Source organism: Convolutriloba macropyga, chromosome 14 (genome assembly GCF_964194025.1).
Source record: "Convolutriloba macropyga chromosome 14, txConMacr16.3, whole genome shotgun sequence".
Lineage (NCBI taxonomy): Eukaryota > Metazoa > Xenacoelomorpha > Acoela > Convolutidae > Convolutriloba > Convolutriloba macropyga.
This window is the reverse complement of record NC_134481.1, coordinates 34,520,711-34,533,736: the sequence shown is the minus strand read 5'-3', so window position 1 is coordinate 34,533,736 and position 13,026 is coordinate 34,520,711. Positions and strand designations below refer to the sequence as shown.

General features: G+C 32.2%; 1 long non-coding RNA gene across 2 annotated transcripts; it reads right to left on the bottom strand.

The window, feature by feature from the left end:
- Nucleotides 1-3,089: 3,089 nt before the first annotated feature.
- Nucleotides 3,090-11,920, bottom strand: LOC142353087 (uncharacterized). Of its 2 annotated transcripts, none has more exons than XR_012761026.1 (2): nt 11,169-11,920; nt 3,090-3,787 (listed from the first exon to the last, which is right to left on the bottom strand). It is a non-coding gene; the product is annotated as an uncharacterized LOC142353087 (long non-coding RNA). The 2 variants fall into 2 exon arrangements; XR_012761025.1 differs by having other exon boundaries at nt 11,173-11,920.
- Between the last annotated feature and the right edge of the window lie 1,106 nt (nt 11,921-13,026).

The window sequence follows — 13,026 nt, the reverse complement described above, 5'->3', positions numbered from 1 at the left end:
ACCACTCAGTCCGCTTCCGGAAACACCACAAAAACAAGTAATAATCGACTTTGAAGTAGCTGTTAGGAACGAATTCTTTCTGCGGAAAAGAAACATTAAAATTCAATAGGCTTTTCATACATTGGTCAGAACGTGTGCAGACATCTGAGTCAGCTGGCAAAAGTCGAAATATAACAATAATTTGCGTTTCCAGGAACATATCAATATTATGTTTTGCTCTAGTTTCTTGCCAGTAAAAGATGTCATCCTTGCATTTGAAAAATTGCACTCAACTTGTCCAGAGGACCGTGACCCAATTTTTAAATATCTTGAACACAATTAGATTGGTTGATACAAAATGTTTGTCAAAAGCAAATTTGCGATTTGAAACTGAACGCTGGAACTGTTTCAAGCGCATTAAGTATAGCTATCCAAGAACAAACTTTGTCGATGGTTGGAACAGTTTTGTGAAACTGGTTATAACAAAGCACCAATTGCTACCAAAACTGATTGGAAAAAACATTGACAACTAAAAAACTCAAAAATAATGGTGGGGATTATAACAGCTGAGCAGCAAGTAAGGCGGCCTGATAAACTACTAACCAAAAATTAAGGAAAATGTACAACAACTTGATCAAAGCTACCATATGTCAGAATACGATTGGTTTGTTGGAAAGCTTCGGAAAAAAATAAATTTTAAGACTTGTTGGTTTTAATTTTGTGTTACATTCTTTTCGGTAATTCAGTATTTGATTTTTCTGACGATTTGTTTTTTTAATAGTAAAGCCAGAAATTATCTGATTATTAGAAAATGTTGATCAAGAATTAGCTTTTTAATTTTTCATTTCTCACCACGACGCATGGCCGTGTTCTCTGTATTTTCAAAAATTCTTAGTTTCCCCAACATTTCCATCTGATTTACATTCATTTTTGTTTTTCAAGGTATTCTTTAAGGATTGGGCTTTACTTTGGTTTTGAGACATCTAAAGAGCTATATAAGCGGGATGGTTTTGTCTGGGAGTGTTTTATCTGTTAACCGAATACTTTACTTTATTAGAGGATTTACTTATAAAGTCATATATCTGTCACCGTCACTTATTAAAGCAATCAATTTGCTCTTCGCCTTATTTCTCAGTCCTTTTTTCATTTTCTGTTTCTATGGTCTTCCGCATAGTGGGTTTAATCTTGTTGTGAATGTTCGGTATTGTAAGAACGCGTATTGTGAAATTGTATTCAACATATTGTGTGATGTTTGAGCTCTTTGGGCCCTTTTTTCTTTCATTTTTCATTTTGTTCTGAACTTTTGCGTAAAAACTAAATCAATTGGGCAAAACTCAGGAACAATTTTGTAGTGGATTAAGTGATGAAAGTTCAGCGGCTTTCAACGCATAACTTGGAAAATTTCAGCGCATTTTACCGCATTTTTGTGTAAGGTGTTTGCGGTGATTTTCCTGAAAAATTGTTACAAAATTTTTAAAAATTTCTGCGTATTTCTTTCAAAATTTTTAAAAAATTCCTCAGCCTGGGCAAATAATTGTAGGCCAGATAGGAAACAACTCAGCTCCGTACTAGCTAATAATTAGAGAGCAATATGTGTTTGTTAAGTTTTAAATTGCACCTTTGCCAGGATATCTGTACAATCTCGAGATCTTTATTGGTCACTTTACTTTTTTAAAATATTTTAATGTATACTATTGTTCTTAAAATGTATTTCCAAATCGGAGTGATGGTGCATTTTCATAACATTTGTTACTTTTTCCGCAATTTTGAATTTTTCCGCTTTTGCCGGAAATTTTGAGCTCTTCCTGGTACCATGGGGTAAGTATTATTTTATATAAATTTTATACATCTTCAATATCTCGGATTTTCAGCAACTTTACCAATTTCGCTTAGTTACTCAATAGATTTCTTGGTACACGCTGACATTATTGGCATTTTCTTGTTGACAACTGCTGTACAATGAAAAGTTCATTTGTTTGCAAGTGTCTTAATACTAATATTCAGTTACAAGAAGTGATCAGTCGACAGTACCATTCTTGAACCTGAATCTAAATAGTTTCCATTTTCCTTTTCGGTGGTCAAATTTTTTTAAATAGGTACTAATTTAGTTTCTCAGTTTGTCATATATATATGCAATCCAATTGTAGGTAGGAACGGTAGCAAAGGTAGCAACGGTCTAAAATCATGAAAATTTCGCTCTAATAAAATCTTGTTACAAATCTGCATAAAAGATCGAAAAGTTTTGAATGAAAAACCAGGTTAAGACCATATCATTCTTCAGTCATGAATTACACTGTTTGGTTGCCGTACATGGAATTGAAAATCGCTGATAGAAGTTTTTTGGATAGAGCAAGGTTTTTGATAACAACTACACTTCCAGTATCACTCATCTTTTATACAGGAGATACAATTCGTACAGATTCCTCTTCACATCAACTTTCTTGCTCCTACTTAACGTGCCCAAATCTTTTTACAAAAATCTTTGCCCATTTTCAGCTTAAGTAGGAAATTCAATATCAATTTAGCTATTTTTATCTTAGATCAATTTCTTCGCTATAATTTCTGGTAATCTCCTGGCTATAATATAACATGTGAATCTAAGACACCATAAATTTTTTTTCATGAGAAATTTTTGGACCTCCGTTTTTTTCCGTCTGAAGCCCCCCCCCCATAGGATGTTGCGAAAAGCATTTTGAGTAAAAAAATGAGGTTGCACAAAAAAATATGATCTTGGATTGGCCATAAAAGTCAATGGTATATATATATATATATATATATATATATATATATATATATATATATATATATTGGATATGGTATCAAAGACAACATAAAATTTTTTGCTGATTGCCAATGGCAACTACGATAAATTCGTTGTACTACGCTATCTAAAAGACGTCATTTGATATCAACTTTAAGTTTTTTATGGTCTTATGCATGGTATCAAAGAAGCCATACAACCATACATATCTTCCGAATGGTTTCCAAGAAACATTTATGGTGGTCAACCCAGACGTAACCAAGGTTATATAAATAGACGTAACCGTAAGAAATCCTTCGGCTTCCTTTTTCCGCCGATTTGTTTCCCTTTGGTTGGATATGCGCAGAAATAAAAAGTCAGAAACATAAATTGAAAATGCATAATTAAACATCTAATAATTGAAAATTCCTCTACATGAATTAATTGTTTACAAGATGCTGATATCTTTCGACTAATCAGCCAATTTCCAAGCATGAACTATGTGCGAATATTTCAGCTACTTCTCAAGAAAATGGAGGAAATTTATCCTTTGTAATATGGTTTGTTGTCTTCTGCTGAAATTGTTCCCTGGACGAAGTTGTTATACCAAGTTGTGTTGCTGCAGAGTTCCGTGATATTATATTTGGGCGATCCGTCCGGGTTTTTAATTGATAAGTTGAAGGAACTATCTTCGCTTTCTAGAAGATCTAAGCATGGGGTTGGCTGTACGTCAAATGATATCAAACAGGCTATTACCATAATTATGGTAATACCAAAGGCAATGATGATCACTGCAACTCGCTTCATAATAGTCGGTTATATAATAAGTTACGTAATTCTTCTGTGACAAAAGATGCAGTTAGGTAATAGGATTAGGTAATCACTGGATGTGGAGATTTAACTTGTGAACATTTTTTTCTTCAATCGGCTTGAGCCACGTGAAATAAGATTTAGGAGGAGGAAGGAAAAGGTATAATAGCAATAATCCTGGCTGAAAGAAAGTTATCTATCTTTCTGTGGGATTAAGGGAAGTTAATTCGTAATATTGTAAACGTAAAAGCGTTCTTCCTGAAACAAACAAAAATTGGTAAAAAAGAATTACTACCTTTATATAACTAACTGTTTCTCAAAATTGTCGATCTATGCTTAAATAGCTATCTATTTTGGTCGCCTTTGGTTGTTTTGAGAGCTCGAATGGTATCTATTTTGATTTACTGATAAGAACAGCAGCAGTGAAATGTAAAACTTGACCCAAATTAGTAATCTTCCCCCGTTTTTTAAGAACGAATAAGGCCTATAAACCTGTCAATCAACTAAAAACTTGTAAAAATAGCAAATTCAGGTCTCGAGTGAAAAGTAATTTTTTTCTTGGGTCAGAAATGAGCATTTGCGTGTAGCTCAGATCTAATTAAAAGTGACTTTACGCGGACGTACTTTCTGTCCCCACATTTTCCCACCTTTTCCCACGTAGGTTCTACCCCTTTCCCTAGGTTATGTCTGACGTTTGCTGAATTAGATTACGATCATCATAAATTGGTGGTCTTAAATTACCTGTTTTTGCGCAATGGGGTATTGAAAAAGGTAGTGGATTAGCAAAAATAGCAGTCGTGTGCTGAAAAGTATACAAGGCTTTACTTTAGTGTGATCAAAATTTTACAACACGCTGAGGAATGAAAGCAAAAATCCCCAGAAAATGGCTAATATTTTGGGCATTCAAGCCTTTTGGCATCTTTAGATTAAAAATATTATAAATTATACAAAGCGAACAGAATGGAAAATGAGCAAAAGTTCTAAGATTAAAGAATATCCGGGAAAAAAACCTTTCAAAAATTGAAGTTTTTTTTAAATTTTTTACTTTTGTTACAAACAGGGAAGAAAAAATACCATGGAATGCTTATCTGTAATTTAACCAACGACTGAAAAAAAAACAACAGCCCCTAACAAAATTTTACAAAAAAACTGAACGAATTAGTACTGATCAAAAATATTTCAACTCCGAAAACCAAAAATACAAAACTGTTTACAGTCTAAGCAAAAGAAACCTTATAAAAATAATTTTATTAATTGAATAAAATTTAATGGGAAGGAAGGTAATGGTGCTAATTTTGCATAATTTCGATTTTTCATTACAAAGGGAAGAAAATGAAGCATTGTTCAACCTAACAATTGTCAATAAGTGCACAAACAAAAGTTTAGGTAAAATTACCGAAATGTAGCCTCCGCTAATTTTTCTGAAACGATCCGGTCATATTTTGCTATCTCTTATTCTACCAAAAATTTTGTGTTAAAATTACATTAATACTTTACCTTAACAGCTAAGGTAAAAAATACTTTAATAGCAAAGGTTACGTTTAAGGTACTATTGGGGTAAAGTTAAGTTAAGTTAAGGAACAATTTAAGTTAGAGCCTCCTTAACTTTTAGGGGAAAAGAAAGGTAACTTTAAGGTTAGATAAAAGGATATTATGCTAAAGTAGGGCAAATTTAACTTATCACAAAATTAACCAAACTTGTTAAGGAAAAAATCAGGTTTATTAACCTGAAAAATTCAGGAAAAACCAAACAGTCTGGAAACTCCCTGAAATGAAGAAAATAAGTGAGCAACCGTCGGAAAACTTTCTTCAAATTAGATTAACAACTAACTATTGAGCAAGCTATTTTCAAACTAAAGTTCAACTCAAAAAGAGAAAAAGAAAGAAAGCTTGAAACTAAAAAATATCCTCAGAAAATCAACCAAAATGTGTTTTCTGGTATCGAGAACAGTGCATCTTGCTGTGCATCTATTCTAGCTGTATTTTTATTAAAAAAGTTTAAGCCGCGAACAGATATCGAAAACTGGTTTTCATCCAATTTAAATTTACTTTGTTTAAATACTACTGATGGTGATCTTTGGTTTGCTTTTTTTGCAGATATCCTTTTTACAGGATAGTTAAATAGTTAGTCTTCAATAAAGGATGAAATTTTACTTTAGCGGCGTGTTGATTATCAAAAAGAACAAAGAATCAGATTGGAGAAAAATCAAACAACTTTTAGAGGTTATTATATATTTAACTTAAAATGTATTCGAGCATATGAAATCATTTCAAATGTGTAAAAAAAATTTGGAAAAAGAACGAGCATAACTCTTCACTACTGATAACATTACCCATTGTACAAAATTTTGGTTTCGGTTAGGCAAACGCTGCAAAATCCTTTACGTCGCCATGTTTTTTTCTAAACGTAGAAAATTTCAAATATATTTCATTATGATTCGTTGAAAATGGAAATTTTTTTGGTGTGATTATCGTAAAAAGACATTCAGTTTTATTTTTCGGAAAACTTTCAGTGCATTCAGGTTCAAAACAAATAAAGTCATGCGAAAACTGTTTTGCGTATTACCATTTTAAAATTTCGAAGTAAAATTTTAAAATTTTAATAATTTGATTTTTTTTCACTTTTTCGCCATCCTTTGAAACAATTTTTTTTAAAAAGTTGCATAGGAAGTGGCTGATATTACTTCATATCGTTCAGTTTGACAGCATAGACGGTATAAAATAGACTAAACGGAAACTGGATTTTTTTAAACTGAAAAAGCAACTCCGTCAAAACTTACGTCAAAAACTTCATAAACAAACAATTTGCTACGTTTTCATTGAGAGTAAACCCATGTTTTTTTTTCGAGAACGGAATCAAACACGTTTTATATTCAATACCAGTGACGCGTACATCCCCTATTATTCAGAAGTTTTCTCACGTTAGAAGAAAAAGATATCTTACATTTTTTATTCGGCTTTCAGTACTGGAGATAGAAATCACATTTGATAAAAAATACTTGACAAATGGTAAATTTACAGCAATTGCTTCAACACGATTGCAACGATTAGTGAAAAAAAATGCAAAATCATGTTATTTGCCCCTAAAGAAATAAAACTGCAAATGACAACTTGTTTCAAAAACAAGTTGTCATTTGCGTGTCTGTTATAATGATCAAAATTCAAATTTTCGTTGATTGCTAAAAATTTTCCCCCTTTATTTGTGGCAAGCACTCAAACAAAACTTTTACTTTGAAATTTTAAATTGATGGGACCGATATTATTAAGCACATGCAATGTCTAAAAATTTTCAGATTTCAAACTTCAATTTTTATTGAAACTGACCCTAAAGTTTGTTTATAAATGTGAATTGACTGTTTATTCATTACTTTCCGTACAAGAACTTAGAACTAAAAGTATCATTACACACTTTAACATGTTTTAGTTGCTCAAACACAGAAAAGGAGTGCGCCGCTTAGATGCTATGAGCGTCAAATTTGAATAACTTTAGCCATTAATAAAGTTTTGCGCAACCTGCATTAGTAGAGGGTCTTGTTTCTCCACCTCTTCTGGACACAGAGGTAGGGCATTAGGCTAATTATTGCAATTTATCAGAGAATTTCCTTATTTGTTTTGCATTTTGTTCATAAAAAATGGTGCAGATATAACAAGATTATAAGTTTAGAGCCTTCAGAGTGTTTAAAATTTATTTTGTTTTGCTAATTATCAGAGTAGGAAATACAAAACAACCAATAACTTGAAATAAATGCATTCATCAAAATAGCTCAATAATTTCCATTGGATCAGATTAGTTAATACAGTTCATTTGAAGGTGAACAAACATGAAATAAACAAGCAATGACTCAAAAGAATCTTTTCAAAAAAAAAATTGAAAAAGTTAGTAATTTTGGATAAAGTTTGACTTTGTTTTTCTTTAAATTTGAAAATTAAAATCAAATTATGTTGAAATATTTAATTGTTGAAAGGTTGCAAGGTTCAAACATTAACAACAAACTGAATTAATGCTTTTGAGCACTGCAAGTTTCAAGTGAAATAATCGGCACTGAAATGGGTTCTCAGGATTTTAAGAAACACAATTTCCGAACCAATTTTCTTGTGAAAAATACTTGAAGAGTGCAGTGTTGACAATGTTAATTTTGAGCACCTCTAGCAACAATTTAATTTGTTTGAGTTTTGGAAAACAATTGAAAAAAAAATTAGTAACATTTTATAGCTTTTGAGATTAGACTAGCCATTTTGATGAAGGAGAAACCATAAATTAAAGCGACTTCAATATTTAAAAGTCTTAAAAATCCAAATATTCACAACTAAAAATACCATCAAATTTGTCGTGGAACCCCAGTATCAAACGTTGAAAACAATATATGGAAAAACAAACCGTTTTGGCGAATTACTGGAAATAGAAAGTGAATAAACAGCACACATAATTGGCATCTTTTGGGTTTTTTGTTTCAGCTCGCAGAGTTTTGCACTAATTGAAATAGCTAAGCAAAAAATAAAAACGGAAATATTCCAGTTTAAGCTCTATAAAATGAGAAAACAGACGTGATAGGAAAATTAAAAGAAAGATAGATTTACATTTGCTCGGAAATATTGGACTGAATATAGATTTTTTTTCAGTCATAGACTGGTGCGAATTTCCATCCCTGCAAATGCAATTGAGCTAAGTATTTTCTAGAAACAGCTAAAAACAACATATAGTTTGTATGCAAGTTTTCCTGTTCAAGCATTTTCCGTCAAAAAATTTACTCTTTTGAGGATAAATTATTTGTTTTTCCCTCTTTGAAAATACTAGCCTTTTGCTGTTTATATCTGCCATCTTTTTTTCACAAAATTTTTGAGTACAAAATTTTGTACATTTTCATAGCATCCAGTCTTTAGTTGAAAGTTTTGTTATTTTTTAGAAACTAAAAATAAATCTAATGCATGTGCTAAAAACAATTAAATGAAATCATTAATGTCATTGTTGGCAATCATTAACAAGCAAACATAGGCACAGTTTTTTCTGCAAACCGATTATTCTCCTTGACAAAAATTTTGTGTTTTTCTAATGAAATCTGTTCAAAGCTGACTATTTTTGTTGCCAACTTTGTCCTTTGAGCATCAACAACCTTACGAAAAAAGAGAGGATAAATGGGTTCCTTTTTCTCGACGTTTGAACAGAAATTATTATATAATACATTGTCAGCAACTCTTCCATTGCTTTACGTATTTGTTAAATTTGCTCTCGAGTAAAATTTTCAGTTGTAAGTATTATCGGAATTCAGTAAAATTTTCAAAATTTATCTCAAAAATTTTCAATTAAACATTCTAAAAAAGGAACAGAACGTTACAAATTCAATGTTTTAAGAATGCATTACTTTCTGCTTTAGATAATATCAATATTTAAGTTTGTTCGCTACTGTATAAGACGAAAAGCAAATCTCAGTTCAGTTAATGGGTAAAGCATTTTTTCGAGATCAGAAAATTTGTAGAAATTATTTGACACAAATTTTGTTTAGGAATTCAAAATTAGTTGCTAATATGTTTTAAGGTAGATTTTTTCCATTGCACTGAAAATTGTTCATTCATATGAAGAAATTAGATATTCAGGAATTTTTTTTTGGCAGTTTATATAGAAGCGCTTGGAATCATTGTTATGAGCAAACCATAAAAAATTAGAAAACTTTGATCAAAATTTTTTTATTGTTTCATGCTAATTGAACGATTGTTATCCTTATAAATTTGAATGCATTTCTTGGTCCTGCCTTTTAAAACTTCTGGAGATTAATATTTTCACAGATATTTTCACCTCTTCAAGCCCGCCTTTTTTAATCAAATATCTATAACTGAATTGCTGGACTTTGAAACCAAGGGTTTTTTTCACCTAAATTACATCTTTATTATCCAATTATCAAAGTCTATATGTGTTTTGTTTTCAATCATTTTCAATACAGACTATTTTAATCTCTCCCAAGGAGAATCAAAAAATTTGTTTTTCAACCATTTCTTCAGTTTCAAGATTTGACCTTGAGCCTTATATTATCTTTTTGAAGATTAGTTTAGGCAGAGAATCATTTTAGACGAAAATGGTTATAGTTTACTTTATGGCTCTGTACAGCTTGAATAATTAAAGGCGTAATTTTGTCGGGTAAAATGATTTTTTTCTTCACAAAATGGCGAATGTATTTTTTTACTTTATAACTCCAACTGAAACGAACTACGAAGCAGAAAAAGCTCAAACTGGCAAAAATTTTGAAAATTGAAACCCTCCATTTGTTTTAGGAAAATAATGTTCCGATAAAATAGCACAAAATTTTATTCAAATTTTCAGAAGTTTTTAATTGAATACCACCCTATCATCTCTCTCTATAAGATAGTAACTGTCGAAATTGACTTCACAAAAAATTGGCAGCAAAGAGTTCTTAAACCTTTATCCATTGATGGTGGTATTATCGTTGATATTATCATGCAGTAATTGTCTCTGTTGAAAAGTTTTTTTCTAGGTTTGAGAAGTACTTACCATGATCCTGACTCTTCTGTCCAAAATTGAAACATCTTGCCAAGATCTTGAAATAACAACGCTTCATGGTAAATCTTGATAAGATCTTGGTAAGATGTTTCAATTTTGGTCAGACGTAAGATCTTATCAATAAAGACCAAGAAAATTTCTTGACAGCTCTTGAAAAATCTTGATAACACTTAATAACTTTTCTGATTGCTGCTTGACGTATCTTGTCCTCAGATATCTCTGAGATCTCAGCACACTAAACAAAGTTTATGTAAAATTATTCTAAGGATGTCAAAATAAACTTTGGTTAAAATAAAATTAAGTTAAGGTAAGGTTTAGTGTGCTGTACTTGCTAAAAAAGCTTAGTTGTTCCTCAAAAAGAGATTCGGAACTTTATTTTAATGGTTTTTGACTCTGATGTTGATTATTGTTTTAGGTTTTTTTAGTGGAATCCTTCCGGTGGCGGTCCTATATAAGATGTGTACTGTGTAAATACCGAGCTTGCACCGACTTAAAAAAATTATTATACTGGAAAAGTAGGCTCAATTGTTGGTTAATAGACTAACGGGAGCTGAAGTTTCTGATAATATTCGATTATTTTTGGTAACTCTTTCTAAATCTTGATAATTCTTGCTTAATCAAATAAATTTGTGCTAATTTTTGTTGTGCGAAAAAGATGCTTTTCAACTTTTACAATTTGGTATATCTTGCCATGTCATGTTTAATCTTTCTTGGTTATCTTGCCAAGATCTTGTTTCTCGACAGCCATGCAAAGATCTGGCAAATTCGCACCAATCTTAATATTTTTATGGTTAAGTACCATATCCAGATCTTGGCAAGATTTAGTATGTTTCTTATCAAGGTGTACCAAGTTTCAGTTCACTGGGTACTATCTCAGCAAATTTGAAGCGTGAAAGGTAAACTTTCAGAACTTTGAACCTCATTGTCTCCTCAAGAAATAAAAAAATTAAAAATTTCTAACAATCAATTCAGTTTATTGAGGCCTTTTCAATGATGCTAATTTTGTATCTCTCCACACAAGATGGCGGTCGGCCAAAATTGACTGAGCAAAAAAAGTCGGGCTGGTATAATCTCCATAAAGGGTCGGAACAAGCATGAGCGGTAGGAACAAAAAACAAAAACACGCACCTACCAGTTACAAGTAATGCAACCAATTTTAACCTCGACAATGCATTAATAAATAACTGAATTGGTTATTTGAAATCGCTAAGTCTGTAATAAGTTGGCATCGATTCATGGCTGAATGGGAATGAAAATGGAAGTCTGTTCTGTGAAGATAAGCGCACCTTTATTAGGTACACCATTAGGTTAATTGAAAGTAGTCAATAAACAGTCTAAAAGCTTTATATCTCCAACTTCATTTTGAAACAGATAGAATTGTGCACTCGCTAAAAGAAGATAAGGAAAAGATTATAAGAACAAGTTGAAACTAAAAGGAAAGGAGTAAATAAAGGTTTCTTTTTCTTGAAGCTACTGTGAGGTAAATTTGTGCTAAGTAGCTTCATCTTACTGGTGGATAATTACTATCTTACTTTTGCTTTTCATTATTGAGCAATTTTTTTGCAGCCTTGCCGAGTTTGTGGCTGCATGCATGTCCGTATATTGTAAGCTGTGTGGAGTTTGTATGAGATAAAATTATGAAAGGATATACAGTATTGGTTTCCATTTATTCCGATGAACATTATGCATAGTTAAACAAGAGACCTTTTCAGATTTTTCTCTGCTCAATATTTCGGGTAAATTGGGGATGAAACGGAAGAGAAAAAGAGGCAAATCAATGGGCAAAAATATTCCATCATTACTAACCAGGTTGGTTTATAACTAACGCTATGGGGTAAGTAACAACTACACACACTGGGGTGCATGTATAAAGACGACACGGTGTTAAATTGGACATAAAACACAATTTCAACTTCTCTTCTTTTTCACTTAATCTTCCCGCTCTTCTGTTTGGGGGGGTTTAAAAGTGCTCTACTGTTCACTGTATGCTTATACGTTTGCGTGCGTTTGTGTGTATGTATGTATGTATGTATGTATGTATGTGTGTGTGTGTGTGTGTGTGTGTGCTAAAATGTTTCGCTTGATTTATGAACCAGTCTGCAAGAAAATAGAAATACGGAATACACAAAATAGGATAGTGCTAAATTGAGGAGGCGGGATGGCGAGGGAGGGGCCGTGGGCGGGGGGGGGGGGGGGTAGACGGCGCCACTTATTAGCACACTCAGAAATTTTGCCTTAACACGCATAGCCGTGTCTGTGCATGTTATTTGGGTTAAAAAATGCCTCATGGATCAAATTTATCTACCTGTGCAAATTGCCACTAATCCAACGGGTTCTGGCTAAATTGATTTGAGATTATTGGTAAATCTATAAAAACAATACTTTTGGATTATCGTAAGACTGCTGATAAAATAGTCTAGAATTCTCAAAGATTTTGTTTGTGGGTTTCAATATCCATACAGTATAGCCTGTAGTTATGGAACCACTTATATCACAAAATAGGGCCGAAACTCGGCACTATTTTAATTGCCATTGGTGATCTTTGAACCGTTCTTACGGTCAGAATTTTTACGGCTGTAATATAAACTAAAGCGGGAACGCTAAGTACATATATATGTAGAAAAGATTAAGTTCTTCCTTAATTTCCAAATCTTAGAGAAGAAGAACTCTTTTGCGAAGTTGCATTTTTGTGAGATTTTAGAATTGAGAAATTGCTAAGCAAAAAATTGCTAAGCGAAAAATAGGAGTAAAGATTCGAGGATTGATTTAGTTCGAATATCTGAAATTTTAAGAGAAGCAAGATAAAGTCGACTGAAACAAACATTGAGAATAAAAACGATGCTCCTAGAATTTGCACAAAAAAGATGAGTAGTCATTTGATTGTAACCATATAGACTGACCGGGAAAAGTGATAGTTTCCCAGTTTCCCTTTTTTCAAATTTCCCATATTTCTAACTCCTTATTTGTGTTTCATGTGTGAAGCGCG